The sequence below is a fragment of the Ambystoma mexicanum genome, chromosome 5p (assembly GCF_040938575.1).
Source record: "Ambystoma mexicanum isolate Mex_15411 chromosome 5p, UKY_AmexF1_1, whole genome shotgun sequence".
NCBI classification, from domain to species: Eukaryota; Metazoa; Chordata; class Amphibia; order Caudata; family Ambystomatidae; genus Ambystoma; species Ambystoma mexicanum.
Window position 1 is genome coordinate 796,089,808 of NC_090930.1, and position 14,002 is coordinate 796,103,809.

Here is a 14,002-nt window from a genome sequence, read left to right on the forward strand (position 1 = left end):
ACTTCATCCTCTTCCCCTTGATTGGGGGAATGAAATGAAGTGTCATCATGATGAGGTCTGTTTATGATACAGAGAACCCACCCCTGTCAACTTTACACACAATCTATATTTGATCAAAAGACATATTTGCACAGGTACACATTTGTTTAAAATTACATGCACCCATCACATATCACAGGAGGTATACCCTGTTCAAATCTGCTCTTCCTGGGAGCTTGCATTCAGAAATGGCAACATTTGCACTTTTTAACTGGTTTCGTAATATCGGACATTACCTCAAATTTATACACATGTGCGCAAGGAGTATGGACATTAATTGATGAAGTGTCAGATTTTTAACATGCATACATTTTAAGTAATACCCTCTTAACTGCTAGTTTGCCCCCAGATCATGCCACCGGTTCTAAAAACCTCTTAAAATGTGGGCAGAAAAATCACAAGAATTATGGTATCATTTAAATAATTATGACAAGTCCGTACTATGAGTTATTCATCTTTTTCTAAAACCATATTCTGGCTACAGGGGTGTGTCTTTTCAGGTCACATGGTACAGAAACCAGTCTTTCCACTTTCTTCAAGCTCAGCCTCTGTCTCCAGTTTCTCCCCCTCCCAGTTTCTGCCAAGCCAGCTTTCTCTCACAGGCAGTGCTCCTCCCCTTTCCTTCCAGGAGGAAGCCACTTTTACGGCCCCCATAATAAAACATTTGCCTGAGTCAGGACAGGGCTTTGTTCAATTTCCTGCAGAGCACAGGTAATTCAATCAGAGAAGTGTCATATCCCTTTTGGTGGGAGCAGCAAAAGGCAGCTAGGCCTGGGAACACAGCTGTTGTGCAAGTCTCATCTCCTGTCGGGGGTAGCTGGTCGGAAGAATTCAGTTCCTTAAGCCAGGCCCCAGCTAATGTCACTTTTAGTTACCCAGTTTTCTGCATTCAAATAAAACTAACCATTTTTACATATGAAGCTAGAATGCTGATTCTAAGTTTAAAACTATGACATTTAAACAATTGCAACCTATGTGACACTCAAAAGTAGGTCACTCATTTCTTTTAAACATTTAGATTTTTAGTGTCTTTCAGTCCAAATTTACTTAAACTGCTGAAATCCACAGCTCAGCCAGTCTTGTTATAAACCTTCAAGTCACTTCAGAATATAACTTTACATTGGATCCACCTCTCAGTAAGTCTTTCTTTGGCCTGCTTTGGGTTCATTTATTCAGTTTTACACAAAAAAAAAAAATCTGGTGTTGTTTTAAAACGCCGGCTTTATGATAGTGGGGAGTACTGGTAATGCACCCATTTTTGGGATTTAAGAAAATGAATTCCCCACAATTCTAGGTTGCTTTTGGCAATCAGCATTGCCATTCCCAATGGTTTCAGGCTACTGTGTGGGTAGTCCAATGGTGTTTTTAGGCAGTGCCCTTCTGTGCCCATAACATCGGCAAAATGGGTGGCGGCCTATTCTTCATGCACTTCCCTGGGCATTTTCTGGGAAGCTCTGGCCATCATGATGTTTTCAATGCCAGTACTGCACAGTTTTTGAGGTAGGGCTCGGATGCATGGGTAAAAACATCCCACAAGCCCCCCTCTTGCGATGGCCATTCTGTTTCACTGATGGGACTCGCAAGACCTGGGATGTTTCCTCATCTTCTTCCAATAGATGGCACAGTTCAGCATCTTTTCCTCCATCCGGTCGGATCGATCGGTTCTCCTCGCCAGTCCTGATGGGAGTATTGGGCGGTACACTGGGCCCCTTGCGTCTCTGCTCCCGGTCTCCGGATCGTCCTCCTTGGCCCGTCTCCAGGTTTTCTTTCTCCTAGGACGACAAAGGAAGAGCGGCAATACCTATTCATGGACATTTCTCCCCCACCATTGATATAGTGGGGTGGCATATAAATTTATAGTCAAAACATATGGACATGCACATTTCTTTTTGCATTCAAAAACGAAAACACCCACATTGAGAAACTCAGAATTTGATAGGCGATATGTAGGATATTTTAAGTTAGAACTGAATTAATCTGAGACAGTACCCTCTAGGATTCCAGAGGATTCCTCCAGTTGTTGCAGAGTGTGCCTGGGATGGCAACACTTCAACTGGTTAATGTGGACCCACTTGTCTTCCCCCTCTGCCAAACTGCCTTTGGGGATGCGGATCTTGTAGGCCACAGGGGAGATTTTGTCTATAATCTCAAAGGGTCCCTTCCATGTAGGCAAAAATTTTCGCTGTTTGGCCTGGTTCCTTTGGAAATTGTATAGATAGACCCGGTCCCCCACCTGATATTCCTTCCTGGAAGTCTTCAGGTCATAGTGGGTCTTCATGCTATCAGCTGATCTTTCTAGATTCCGCTGAGCATAAGCAAAAGCATGTTGAAGGTGTTTCCTTAAATTCTCCACATACTCATGAGTTGTGGAGGTATTTATCAGTGTCTGCTCTTGGGTCCTGTAGAGCAAATGCTGAGGAAGCACCATCTTGCGCCCAGTCATCAACTCAAATGGTGACAATTTGGTTGCAGATGAAGGGGTAGATCTGATGGCCATTAGGACCAGAGGTAATCGGATATCCCAACTTGGCCCAGAATCTGCCACAAACTTCTTTAATATGCTCACAATGGTTCGGTTATATCTCTCTACTGCCCCAGAAGAAGCAGGCCGGTAAGCAATATGTAACTTTCTCTTGACCCCCAGTGTCTCCCACATCTTTGTCATTACTTCACTGGTGAAGTGGCTACCTCTGTCTGACTCAATCCTTTGAGGTAGACCAAAACGGGAAAATATGTGGTTAATCATTAGGGCAGCTGCAGTTTCTGCCTTGCAATTTGGGCTGGGAGACATTCCACCCACTTGGTAAACAAGCATGTCACAGTCAACATGTACTTATTCCCCCTAGCAGAGCGAATCACGGGGCCTACGAAGTCGATTTGTAAATCTGACCATGGCAGTGTCATCCCCCGCTTTTGGAGAGGCGCGCGGTGTGTGAGGGACGTCGGCTGAAATTGCGTACAAACAAGACACCCCTTCAAGTATTGGCTGAGGTCCTGGCCCATGTGTGGCCAGTATGCAACCTCTCTTAAGATTTCCAGCGTTGTGTGAAACCCCCTATGACCGGCGGTGGCCGCATCATGGGCGTGACTTAACATCAGGCTTCGGAATGAGGTAGGAACCACCCACTGATCGTGGCCAGCTTTGGATTTCCTTACCAGCAAACCGTCTTGGATTCGGAACATTTTTGGACATTTCATCAACACTCTTAGGTCCTCTTTCCCAATGTAATCGGTATCCGTCAGGGGAAAGTTCTCAGGGTCCTCAAGGTGTTGGTAAAACTTACCAATAATTGGATCCCCCTTCTGAGCGGTAATCAAATCAGCATCAGGGGTCTCCTTACTCCATTGTGCAATTGAAAGGTCGTTGTGAGCATTTGTCTGGGACCTAGTGATAGCAGTGACCTGGATTTCCCCCAACAGGGACTCAATCTCAATTAGATCCCCTTGGATGGCCCCGGTTTTGGCCAGCTGATCAGCTAAGTCATTTCCAGTTTTGTCTGGTCCCTCTACTTTGGAATGACCCTTGATCTTTTTCCAATAAATGGTCATCTCATTAGAGGTGACCAGATCATCAATGTTTTGGATCAACTTCCCATGTTTCAAGGGTTTGTTGTTAGCACATAACATTCCTCTGGTTTTCCAATTAACCAGGTGCTCCACGAACCCGTTCCGTACATAATCCGAATCTGTGATTATGACCAGTTCGTGGAGTTGATGCTGGACAGCAGTGAGGATGGCCTGATGCACAGCCATCAATTCTGCCACCTGACTACTTCTGGGACCAATTTTGTATCCAGCGGAGGGTTCTGGGAACTCCTTCACCCATGCATTCCCTACACCAGCCACTAGTTCTTTCTCCCCGTCGTTGTCAACATGGTAAGAGCATCCATCCACATAGACAGTGGGCATTCCCTCACACTTGTCCTCTTCCAAAACTTTGTGTGGGGAATTAAGGTATGCCTCCGTGTTGTCCTTTATCTTTAGACTTTCGTCCTCGAGACAGTTTTCTCTGGCACAATCATGCAAGTCAGCCAGACCTTGCGCGAGGGGACTCTTCTTGTTTTGGCCATATCGGACCTCCACAGGAAAGCCTTGCATTGACAGAATCCAGGAAGTAATTCGGGAATTACTCACATTTCCGGCCCGGATTCTGTCACTTTGGAGATATTGCAGAGGCTGGTGTGGAGTCTCCACTATGATGTGTTCCCCCTGGATAAACGGGCGGTAATTCTTCAATGCCCACACCGTTGCCAGGAGTGCCTTCTCACAATCGTTGAATTTTTCCTCCACAGAGGATAAAGATTTGCTCGCATAGGAGATTACTTTATTGACCTTGTCATGCTTTTGGTATAATACTGCCGTCAAGCACGTATTAGAGAACCCCGTCTCCAGGAAGAACTCCTTGTTTCTGACAGGGTAAGCTAGGCAAGGCGCTTGTGAGAGGCTTCTCTTGAGTTGTTTTACTGCCTCGGCTTCTTCTGGACCCCATTCCCACTTGACCCCCCCCTTCAGGAGATGAATCAGGGGTCTGGTGATCTCTGCGTAGCCCTCAATGAACTTTCTGCTGTAATTAGTCAGTCCAAGGAGGCTCCTTAGTTCCCGCAGAGTTGTGGGGTCTTTCAGTTTTTGGAGTGCTTCCACCTTCTTTTCCTGGGGACAGAGACCCTGAGGAGTAATCTCATGCCCCAAGAAATTAACACGGGTTCTACACCACTGTGCTTTCTGAAAGGAAAGTTTTGCTCCGGCGGCCCTCAACTGGGTCAGACCATAACGGATCTCCGCTATGTGTTCCTCCACAGATGAAGTTTTGATGAGGACATCATCTACATAAGCCAGGTTACCCCTTGCACCCAGGTCGGGCATGGCCTTATGTAGGAAAATATTGAACTCATTACCGGAGTTAAGGTATCCGAAGGGAGTCCGGGTCCATGTGTACTGCTGGCCCCCAAAGGTAAAAGCCAGCTTGTATTGGTCCTCCCTACTGACCGGCACGGTCCAGTATCCATTGGTCAGGTCTATTGCCGTGAATACCTGTGACCCCTGGATCTGGGCCAGCCCTTGGTCAATGAAGGGCAGAGGCCATCGGGAAGTATGGACCCGTTTGTTGAGCTCCCTGAGGTCGGCGCAGAGTCTCCACTGGCCGTTTGGCTTCAATATTCCCAGCACCGGATTATTGAAGGTTCTGTGGACTGGACGGATTATTCCCCGGGACTCAAGGTTCTTAATTATTTCAGTAAGGGACTCCATTGATGCGAGAGGCAAGCGATATTGCTTCACAAACACAGGAGTCATGCCAGGGTCCGTGGGGATTGTTGTTGTGTGGATGTCGGTGCGACCACAGTCATATGAGTCTACCGCAAAGAGATCTTGGAAATCCAAGAAAACTTGTTTCAACTTTTGCTTTTGTTCCAGAGTCACACAGGCATCAGCTAGGTTGACTCTCTCTTCCACCATCTGCCTGAAGCCTGGAAAGACTTCTGGTTTGGCTATTTCAGCGGCCTCCTCCAGCTGGGTGGAGAAGTCCCTGGTCAGAGTGCTGATTTGGACTGGGGGCTTCAGGTGGGAAAGGCAGCCCTCATGGACCTGGAAAATCACCTCATCCCTTCTGAAGTCACAAGTCACATCTTCCTTACCATAAGGGCAAGAAGTGTACACCAGGAAGTTCCCCCCATGCCGGGTAAAAATCCTGTCTGGTGTTGTATTGTCATCACTGTCACTGTCAAAGCAGTCCTTGGGGATTGGCCCTAACAGTTCATTACCTAAATCAATGGAAAAATGTCGGCCATCAACCGCCATTCCAATAATGGTGCCTGCGGCTAGAGTAATACTCTTTAAGTCGCTGTTATCCACCTCTATTAGAATGGTGTCATGTTCTATGTTGACTACTGGTGTTGGGTTTACCCCTAACCCTTGCTGTTGGAGAGAAGCATTTAGATGTATGTAAGCATCAGGGTTTTGCAAATATTGTCCTCTTTTAGCTTTCACTTCCAGGGAGAATTGTCGGGTCCTTTCTGGGATGGTGACTTCCTCTTTGATCTGAATTTCAACTGCATAAGGTAGCAATTGAGCTGACCTAAATGCTTTTTCTGGATCATCAAAGCCCATGGGATTATCCGCTAATCGGGACCAAGCTTTGAAGTTTATTAGGTCCAAACTAATGGCAAAGCGATTGAGAATGTCACTGCCTAAGTAAAAAGCGGCAGTGACGTCTCGCACGACCCAACAATTGTGGACTATGCTCTTGTTGCCAATGGAGATTTTGAGCAGACACCTGCTTGGCAGGAGATGTTTGGAATTGGGTGCTTCCAGGTCCATTTCCCATTTGTCTATCAGTTTGAATGTGGGAATGGCTGGATCTTTTGGGAGTTGGCGGAACATGGCTTCGCTGATGAAGCTCTTACCGTTGTTCACACACACTCGAGCGAGAACAGAGTCCTTCCCATCATTTAACTGAACAGGGATGAACAACTGCTCTCCAATTTGCTGAATATCAGCCAGGCTCTGAGCTGATTTCACATCTTTCTGGACTATAGGAGTGGGAGTTTCTGGTTGTGGATTAGTAAAGAATTTCAGGGTGTTTCCTTCCAGTGTGGAATACCACCTTAAACTGGAAGGGAGGTTGATTTTCAGAAATAGAGAGGACCCCCCATCACCAGTCTGTTGTCCTACTGCTATTACTGTCACGTCTGGAATTTGGTTGTGCTGGAAGTGAAATTCTACTTTGTCAGATTTTTGTTCAACCATGTGGCAGGTGCCGTTTAAACTAACATGGTTGACACTCTGTTTTAATTTTATTGGTCGGCTAGTCTGGGTCCAGAGGACCTTGTTTACGCAATCTATTAGGGGTGACAACCTTCTCAGGAGGTCATTCCCTAGTAAACAAGGGGTGCCCTCTGGGGTCACAACTATGACCGGGTGTTTCAACTTGTGTCGCTCAATTTTAATGTCCAAGTCTGCAGTCCCCTCAACGGGAATTTCCTTCCCGTCAAAGTTCTGCAGTTGTCCAGGAAGAGAGGTGAGAGGAATTTGGTAATTCTCTCCCCTTCCTGCATTCAGTTCGTCAAAGGCCCTTCTGGACAGAAGGGTAGCTTGAGATCCAGTGTCCACCAGTGCCAAAATTGTACCCTGCCCCTGTACTTGTACCGGGGCATAGTATCTTCCCTCCTTCTCCTCAAGGGGGCACAGATAATGCACATTTTTGGACAACTGGTGGGCTAACTTTCTGGTTTGGACATCGCTAGCGAAGAGATTTGGGCAGAATTCTGTGGAGAGCCTTGGGAATCTGAAAGAAAAAGTTGGCAACTGGAGATCAGAGCCATTGTAGGTTCCCCTAGCTCCGGTTCCGGGCCGCCCCCCCCTTTTTGGAGGCAGTCACCAGGATGGGTTTGAAACAGGGGATTTTCTTGCTGTTGGTTCTGGGATGAGATGGTGGGCGGCGGTAGCTCTGTCTCCACATCTCCCCAGTCTGGATTTGCATCCCTAGGGACCCATTTTTCTTTGGGAGGAGTTCCCCCCTCTCTGAAGGAGAAGATCCTTTTCCCAGGATCTTCTGAGGATCCCTCTCCCTCAAATTGGAATATCTGTACCTCCTCCTCAAACTGAGTCCGTTTGGGTCTTTTGTTTCTCCTACCCCCCCTCTGCTCCTAAGGAGGCAGACTTTCAGGGGCAAGAGATTTTGTTTCCGGTTCCTGGGTTTCCAGGGGCTGTTTACAAGTGAGGAAGGAAGCTTCCTCCAAGGCTTTACACCCCCCTTCCCTTTGTGCCTCCTCCCTGGGAACCGGTGAGTTATCGGGGTGCTGCCCCCGTCATTGTTCTGGAGCACCAGGTCCAGAGTTGGGTGCGTTCTGCGCTGGCATGCCGATCTGAGGGTTCTGCTGAGCCCTCAGTATGTGACCCAGATCCCGCGCCATGTTTTGAACCTGGCGCTCTAACTGGGAAACCCGCTCAGGCTGATACGGGGCCCTGTTTTCTCCCCTGGGCTGATACCGGGAAGGGTAGCTATCCCTTCTTTGGTAGTACCCCTGGTTGGGAAGATTTGGATACCCCTCCACCCTTGGCCTCCCCTCTCCCGGATTCGGTTGTCTGGGCTCAGGGAATTGGGGAAAGAAGGGTAGAGGATTTTGGGGCTGGAAGTTGGGTGGATACCTGGGGAAGAAGTTCTGCCCAGGGTTTGGTGAGTTTCTGCCCTCCTGTGAGAAGTTGGGAGGGAAGTTCTCTGGGTTAGGTGCTTGGCTGGATCCCCCCCCCTTGGGCTGGAGGAGTCCACACATAACCCAGGATGGGTCTGTTTCCCTTGTAACGGGGGCTTACATAATCAGGAGAGCGAGGGACCCCATTTGTGGGGCTGCCTCCCTGGCTCCCTGTCTGTGACTGGCCCGAGGACCTTCTGGGCCTAGCATTATTAGGTGCAGGTAGGTTTTTAGGCCCCCCCATCTCCAACTCTAAAACGGGGGTGACCTTTACCTCTGCCACCTTGGCAGCAGCAGGGGTCTTGTTGACTTTGGGGTTTTTGGGCGCATTATTTTTATTTTCTATTGGCTTCTGCACCTCATAGATCCGGGTCGCCTGTTCAATGACCCAGTCTAAAGATCTTTTCTCGTGAAAATCCCTCACGAGCTGGGTCATTATGTATTTGGGCAAGGCATGGAAAAACGTATTAATAAATTCTCTGCTATCCATGCGCACCCTTCTTGTGGTCTGTGCAAAAGCACGCTTTAACTCCTGCACAAATTCTTGTGGGGCCTGATCCTCCCCACATAGTAAATTGTAGGCTGCCTTGCGAGCCTCTTGAGGATTTCTATGAGTAGAAAAAAGTTTCAAGATGGCCGCCTTATAGGCGGACCATCTTAAATGATTTTGGTCCTCTAGCCCCGCAAAGAAACTGGAGCATTCCAGGGAGAAGGTCCACTTTACATATTGAATACAGCTTTGGCTGTCCTTCAAATGGAAAGTCTCCATCATTTGCTCAAACAACTCTAAGTGCTCCCAAACAGAATACTTGGCGTTCTTATGATAAGGCGTGATGACGCTCCTGATTGCCTTAATCTGCTTTAAGGGGTCCTTAAGCAAGGCCCTTTTTGTCTTATTGGCCCTTTTGGTCCGGGTAACCCTGGTCTATTCATCTTCTGACTCAGAGGCACTGCTCCCAGAGGTTCCCGTCTGTTCTTCCAGGTTTTCCTGGATTCTGCGAGCCTGGGAATGGCTGGCAGAATGTGGGGACCTGGTCTCCTGTGTCCTGTACCGCTCAGAGGAGTCTTCAGATCCCTCCTTGCTGCCAGGATTTGATGGGTACCCCCCCCACTGACCTAACTGGGCAGAGGTTTTCGGGATGCCCTTAATGGGCCGACTCTCCTGGGGTTCCCCATCAAATTGCACTGTGCTTGGGTGCCCATACCCGGATGCCCGCCCCTCCATTCCTGGGTGGTACTGGCCTATGAGCCCCATGCTTCTGGCTGGATAGTAATCTGCCATCCCTGTGGCCCTGTGCTCATGTGCGCCAGGGGACATGGGGGTGGCAGAGTCCCGGGACTGAGAGAGATAAAGGCCTCTGGTACTAGGGCTCCTGGGGTTATGCTCAGGAGTTTCTCTTTCCCAGCGAACCTCATCTCTATCCGCCCCTGCTCCCTGTTGCAATGCAAGAGCCTACGCCTTCAGTTCCTCATTTAAGGCCTTACTAGACTCTATCAGTCTCTCCTGCATCGCTACCTGTTGTTGGAGTCTATCATTGTGCTGGCAGAGAGCCTCATTCTCTCTCTGTGCCTCCTGATTGGTCCTTGAGCACTGGGCCAGTCTTTGCTGCAGGAGGGTTACCTCCTGAGCTGTGTCCCTATTGGCCTGCTCCTTTCTTGCCAGAGCATCCTCCACCCTCCTGGTGTGTTCTAACAAGTTCTGGCGTTCTTTTTGGAGGTCACCCAGCCCCTGGAGGGCCAAGTGATTTTCTTCTGTTTTTCTTTTTGAATGGCAGACTTCCTGGCCTAAGGCGTCTCTTTCCTGGCTAAGAGCCTGCATTTGTGCCGCCAGGTCGTCCCTCTGCCTTTGAAAGGCACCAGCTTTCTGGCGTTCTTCATCAAACTCTGCCTGGCTATCCAGGTCTTTCAAAATCAGCTTGTTGCTCTCTGCCTTCACTCTATCTAGATGACTTTGCAGGGTGGCTACCTGCTCCGTGCATGCCCTGTTAAAGTCTAATTGTTGCTCCAGCTTTCTCTGGCTCTGCAGTAAGGAGTCCAAACTGTCTTGGTGCTCCTTCTGCAGGGCCAGAAATCTAGTATCTTGGCCAGCCTTTTCCTGTTGCAGTATATCCATGTCCTCTTTTATTTTAATGATATACTGCCTACTATCATTTTCTGATTCCTCGCTCCTCTGCAGCCTCTGCTCAGAAGAGTCCAGATCAGATTGGGCCTTCTGTAATGCCAGCAGTTGCCTACTCGCCAGATCTTGGCCTTCAGCACATTTGTCCTGCATGGCTCCCATATGTAAATATAAATATGCCGCTACCCTAGCAATCTTGTTGTGCTCATCCTTGGCCTTCGGGGCCAAATATAGTTCACTCAGGGCCACATGTAGGGGACCCTGATCTCCCCATATATCTGACCCTGTTTCAGTGACCTGTTTCGCGATTGCCTGTAACCAAACCGTTTGGTCCTGATGAGTCCACGCACCTCTCACAAATAACTTATGTAAGAAGTGCTCTCTGGCTATTTTCATATCTACCAAGGTCGTCATTCTAGAGATTGGTCTCTGTCCTGACTTACAGAAGTTTGTATTTTATTTTTGCAAAACAGACCTTTTCCTTAGAGCGTTCCTTTGAGGAGTGCTTTACAGCGTAACACAGCGTGGTGATCCGACTGGATATGTGTATCTGGTCAGCTGGCACGCTGTATTAATCTGCACAAATGGTAGATATAACCCAAACGTCCCGCTCGAGCCCCCAATTTGTAAGAGGATTCAATTCAACACTACAGCTAAATCAATGCCTAGTCTGGGATACTGAATGGAAACCCTTATTGATATATCATTATGTCCAGTTCATGCGTTCTGGATGACTACCCCTATATAACACCCCTCTCTTAGAATCCCCCTGACCCCACTGAGCCAAGAAGTAGTTCTGTTTAGCAAGTTAAAAGGTTTATTTGAGAATTTAAACAATATATATATATATGACACTTTATAATAAATTAATAATTGAATATCACACTTAATCTGAGCAGTAATCAATAATGGATAGTCTGGCACTAGCACACTTGTGAATAGGAACAGAAGAATAAGGTGGTAGAGAATGCTTTATATAAGTTCAGATGGATGCAACGTTGAATGAAAGACAGTACAGAAAATACTCAATATGATTTCACCAAAACAATGTAATCACTTTTCTCTGGCAATCCACTCCCCCCCTTTATGCAATACAAGGAAATGGAAGAAAAGCACAAAGTTCTCAGAAATGCAATCAAATGTAATTCAGTTCACCCCAGCAAGCTTAGACTACAGAAGTTTGAAACACAGGCCCAAAATGCTTTTATATGTGCTGGCAATGAAGTGAAAAATATGCTAAAATGCTTTTAATTCCCTCTAGAGGTTCAGGGTGATTGGTATCAAGTTAATATTAGTCCAGGCTCACTCTAGCAATGATTCAGGGATGGTTCTTAAGAGGCAAACACATTTTTAGCAAGGAAAGCAAGGAAACTGCTGTTTTCACACGTGGAGAAATTTGCAAATCGCGGTAAAATTCGCGAGTGCGCTTTTCGCGATTGCGGAGAGAGTGTAGGGAATAGGAATGCGGTTCTAGGTTCGTTGAAAGGCCAAGATTCCCAGCTTTCAGAGGAAAGTTACTGCAAGTCTCTAAGACAAACGGTCACGGAGATATGAGCGATATGGTAAAGGTCGTTTTTCAGATTTGAAATTTTAAAGTTCAAAGTGACAAGTGACAGCTAGCAACTAGAAATGACAGGTGACAGCTTTACAAAATGACAGGTGACAGTTAGTAACTAGAAATGACATGTAACAACTTCTACGAGGCAGTTCTGGTTAGATTAAAATAGATTGAATTATATTATTTTAACTAAGAGATTGGTTCTGCACAGTTCTGCTAGGTACTCACAATATATTTAGAAATAGAATGGGCCTCGCCACGGATCTGGTCAGGTTTTCTTCACTCGCCACGGACGGTCTCTGCGCACAGCGGTCTGGGTCAGCTCTCTGGTTCTGTGAATAGCGGTCTCCGGTTCAGCTGGTCTCTCTCTGGATACAACACTGCTCTCTGGCAAATGGCAAGAGTTCTTGCAAATAATTCAAACAGCTCGACTGGCTGTGATAATGGCAATGATTTGAGGCCTGCTACAGAGGAATTTAGCTTGTAGTTGCCCTCTCTGCTACAAATTCTGAAGTGAAGTCTTGGTCTCTGAAGGTGGATAGATTGAAGTCTCTATGTTGGCTCTCTGGAGGTTGATGGAGGTAAAGTATGGATTTTCCCGGCAGAGCATCCCGCAGCAGATGGAATAGAATGTCTCTATCTGTCCTGACTGTCTGCTTTTATGTGTTTTGAAAATGGGTGGAGAGGCTAGCTTCCTAGGCCCTACCCCTCTTCACTTGTCATTGGCCACTTCATCCTCTTCCCCTTGATTGGGGGAATGAAATGAAGTGTCATCATAATGAGGTCTGTTTATGATACAGAGAACTTACCCCTGTCAACTTTACACACAATCTATATTTGATCAAAAGACATATTTGCACAGGTACACATTTGTTTAAAATTACATGCACCCATCACATATCACAGGAGGTATACCCTGTTCAAATCTGCTCTTCCTGGGAGCTTGCATTCAGAAATGGCAACATTTGCACTTTTTAACTGGTTTCGTAATATCGGACATTACCCCAAATTTATACACATGTGCGCAAGGAGTATGGACATTAATTGATGAAGTGTCAGATTTTTAACATGCATACATTTTAAGTAATACCCTCTTAACTGCTAGTTTGCCCCCAGATCATGCCACCGGTTCTAAAAACCTCTTAAAATGTGGGCAGAAAAATCACAAGAATTATGGTATCATTTAAATAAATATGACAAGTCCGTACTATGAGTTATTCATCTTTTTCTAAAACCATATTCTGGCTACAGGGGTGTGTCTTTTCAGGTCACATGGTACAGAAACCAGTCTTTCCACTTTCTTCAAGTCAGCCTCTGTCTCCAGTTTCTCCCCCTCCCAGTTTCTGCCAAGCCAGCTTGCTCTCACAGGCAGTGCTCCTCCCCTTTCCTTCCAGGAGGAAGCCACTTTTACGGCCCCCATAATAAAAGTTTTGCCTGAGTCAGGACAGGGCTTTGTTCAATTTCCTGCAGAGCCCAGGTAATTCAATCAGAGAAGTGTCATATCCCTTTTGGTGGGAGCAGCAAAAGGCAGCTAGGCCTGGGAACACAGCTGTTGTGCAAGTCTCATCTCCTGTCGGGGGTAGCTGGTGGGCAGAATTCAGTTCCTTAAGCCAGGCCCCAGCTAATGTCACTTTTAGCTACCCAGTTTTCTGCATTCAAATAAAACTAACCATTTTTACATATGAAGCTAGAATGCTGATTCTAAGTTTAAAACTATGACATTTAAACAATTGCAACCTATGTGACACTCAAAAGTAGGTCACTCATTTCTTTTAAACATTTAGATTTTTAGTGTCTTTCAGTCCAAATTTACTTAAACTGCTGAAATCCACAGCTCAGCCAGTCTTGTTATAAACCTTCAAGTCACTTCAGAATATAACTTTACATTGGATCCACCTCTCAGTAAGTCTTTCTTTGGCCTGCTTTGGGTTCATTTATTCAGTTTTACACAAAAAAAAAAATCTGGTGTTGTTTTAAAACGCCGGCTTTCTGATAGTGGTGAGTACTGGTAATGCACCCATTTTTGGGATTTAAGAAAATGAATTCCCCACAACTCTAGGTTGCTTTTGGCAATCAGCATTGCCATTCCCAATGGTT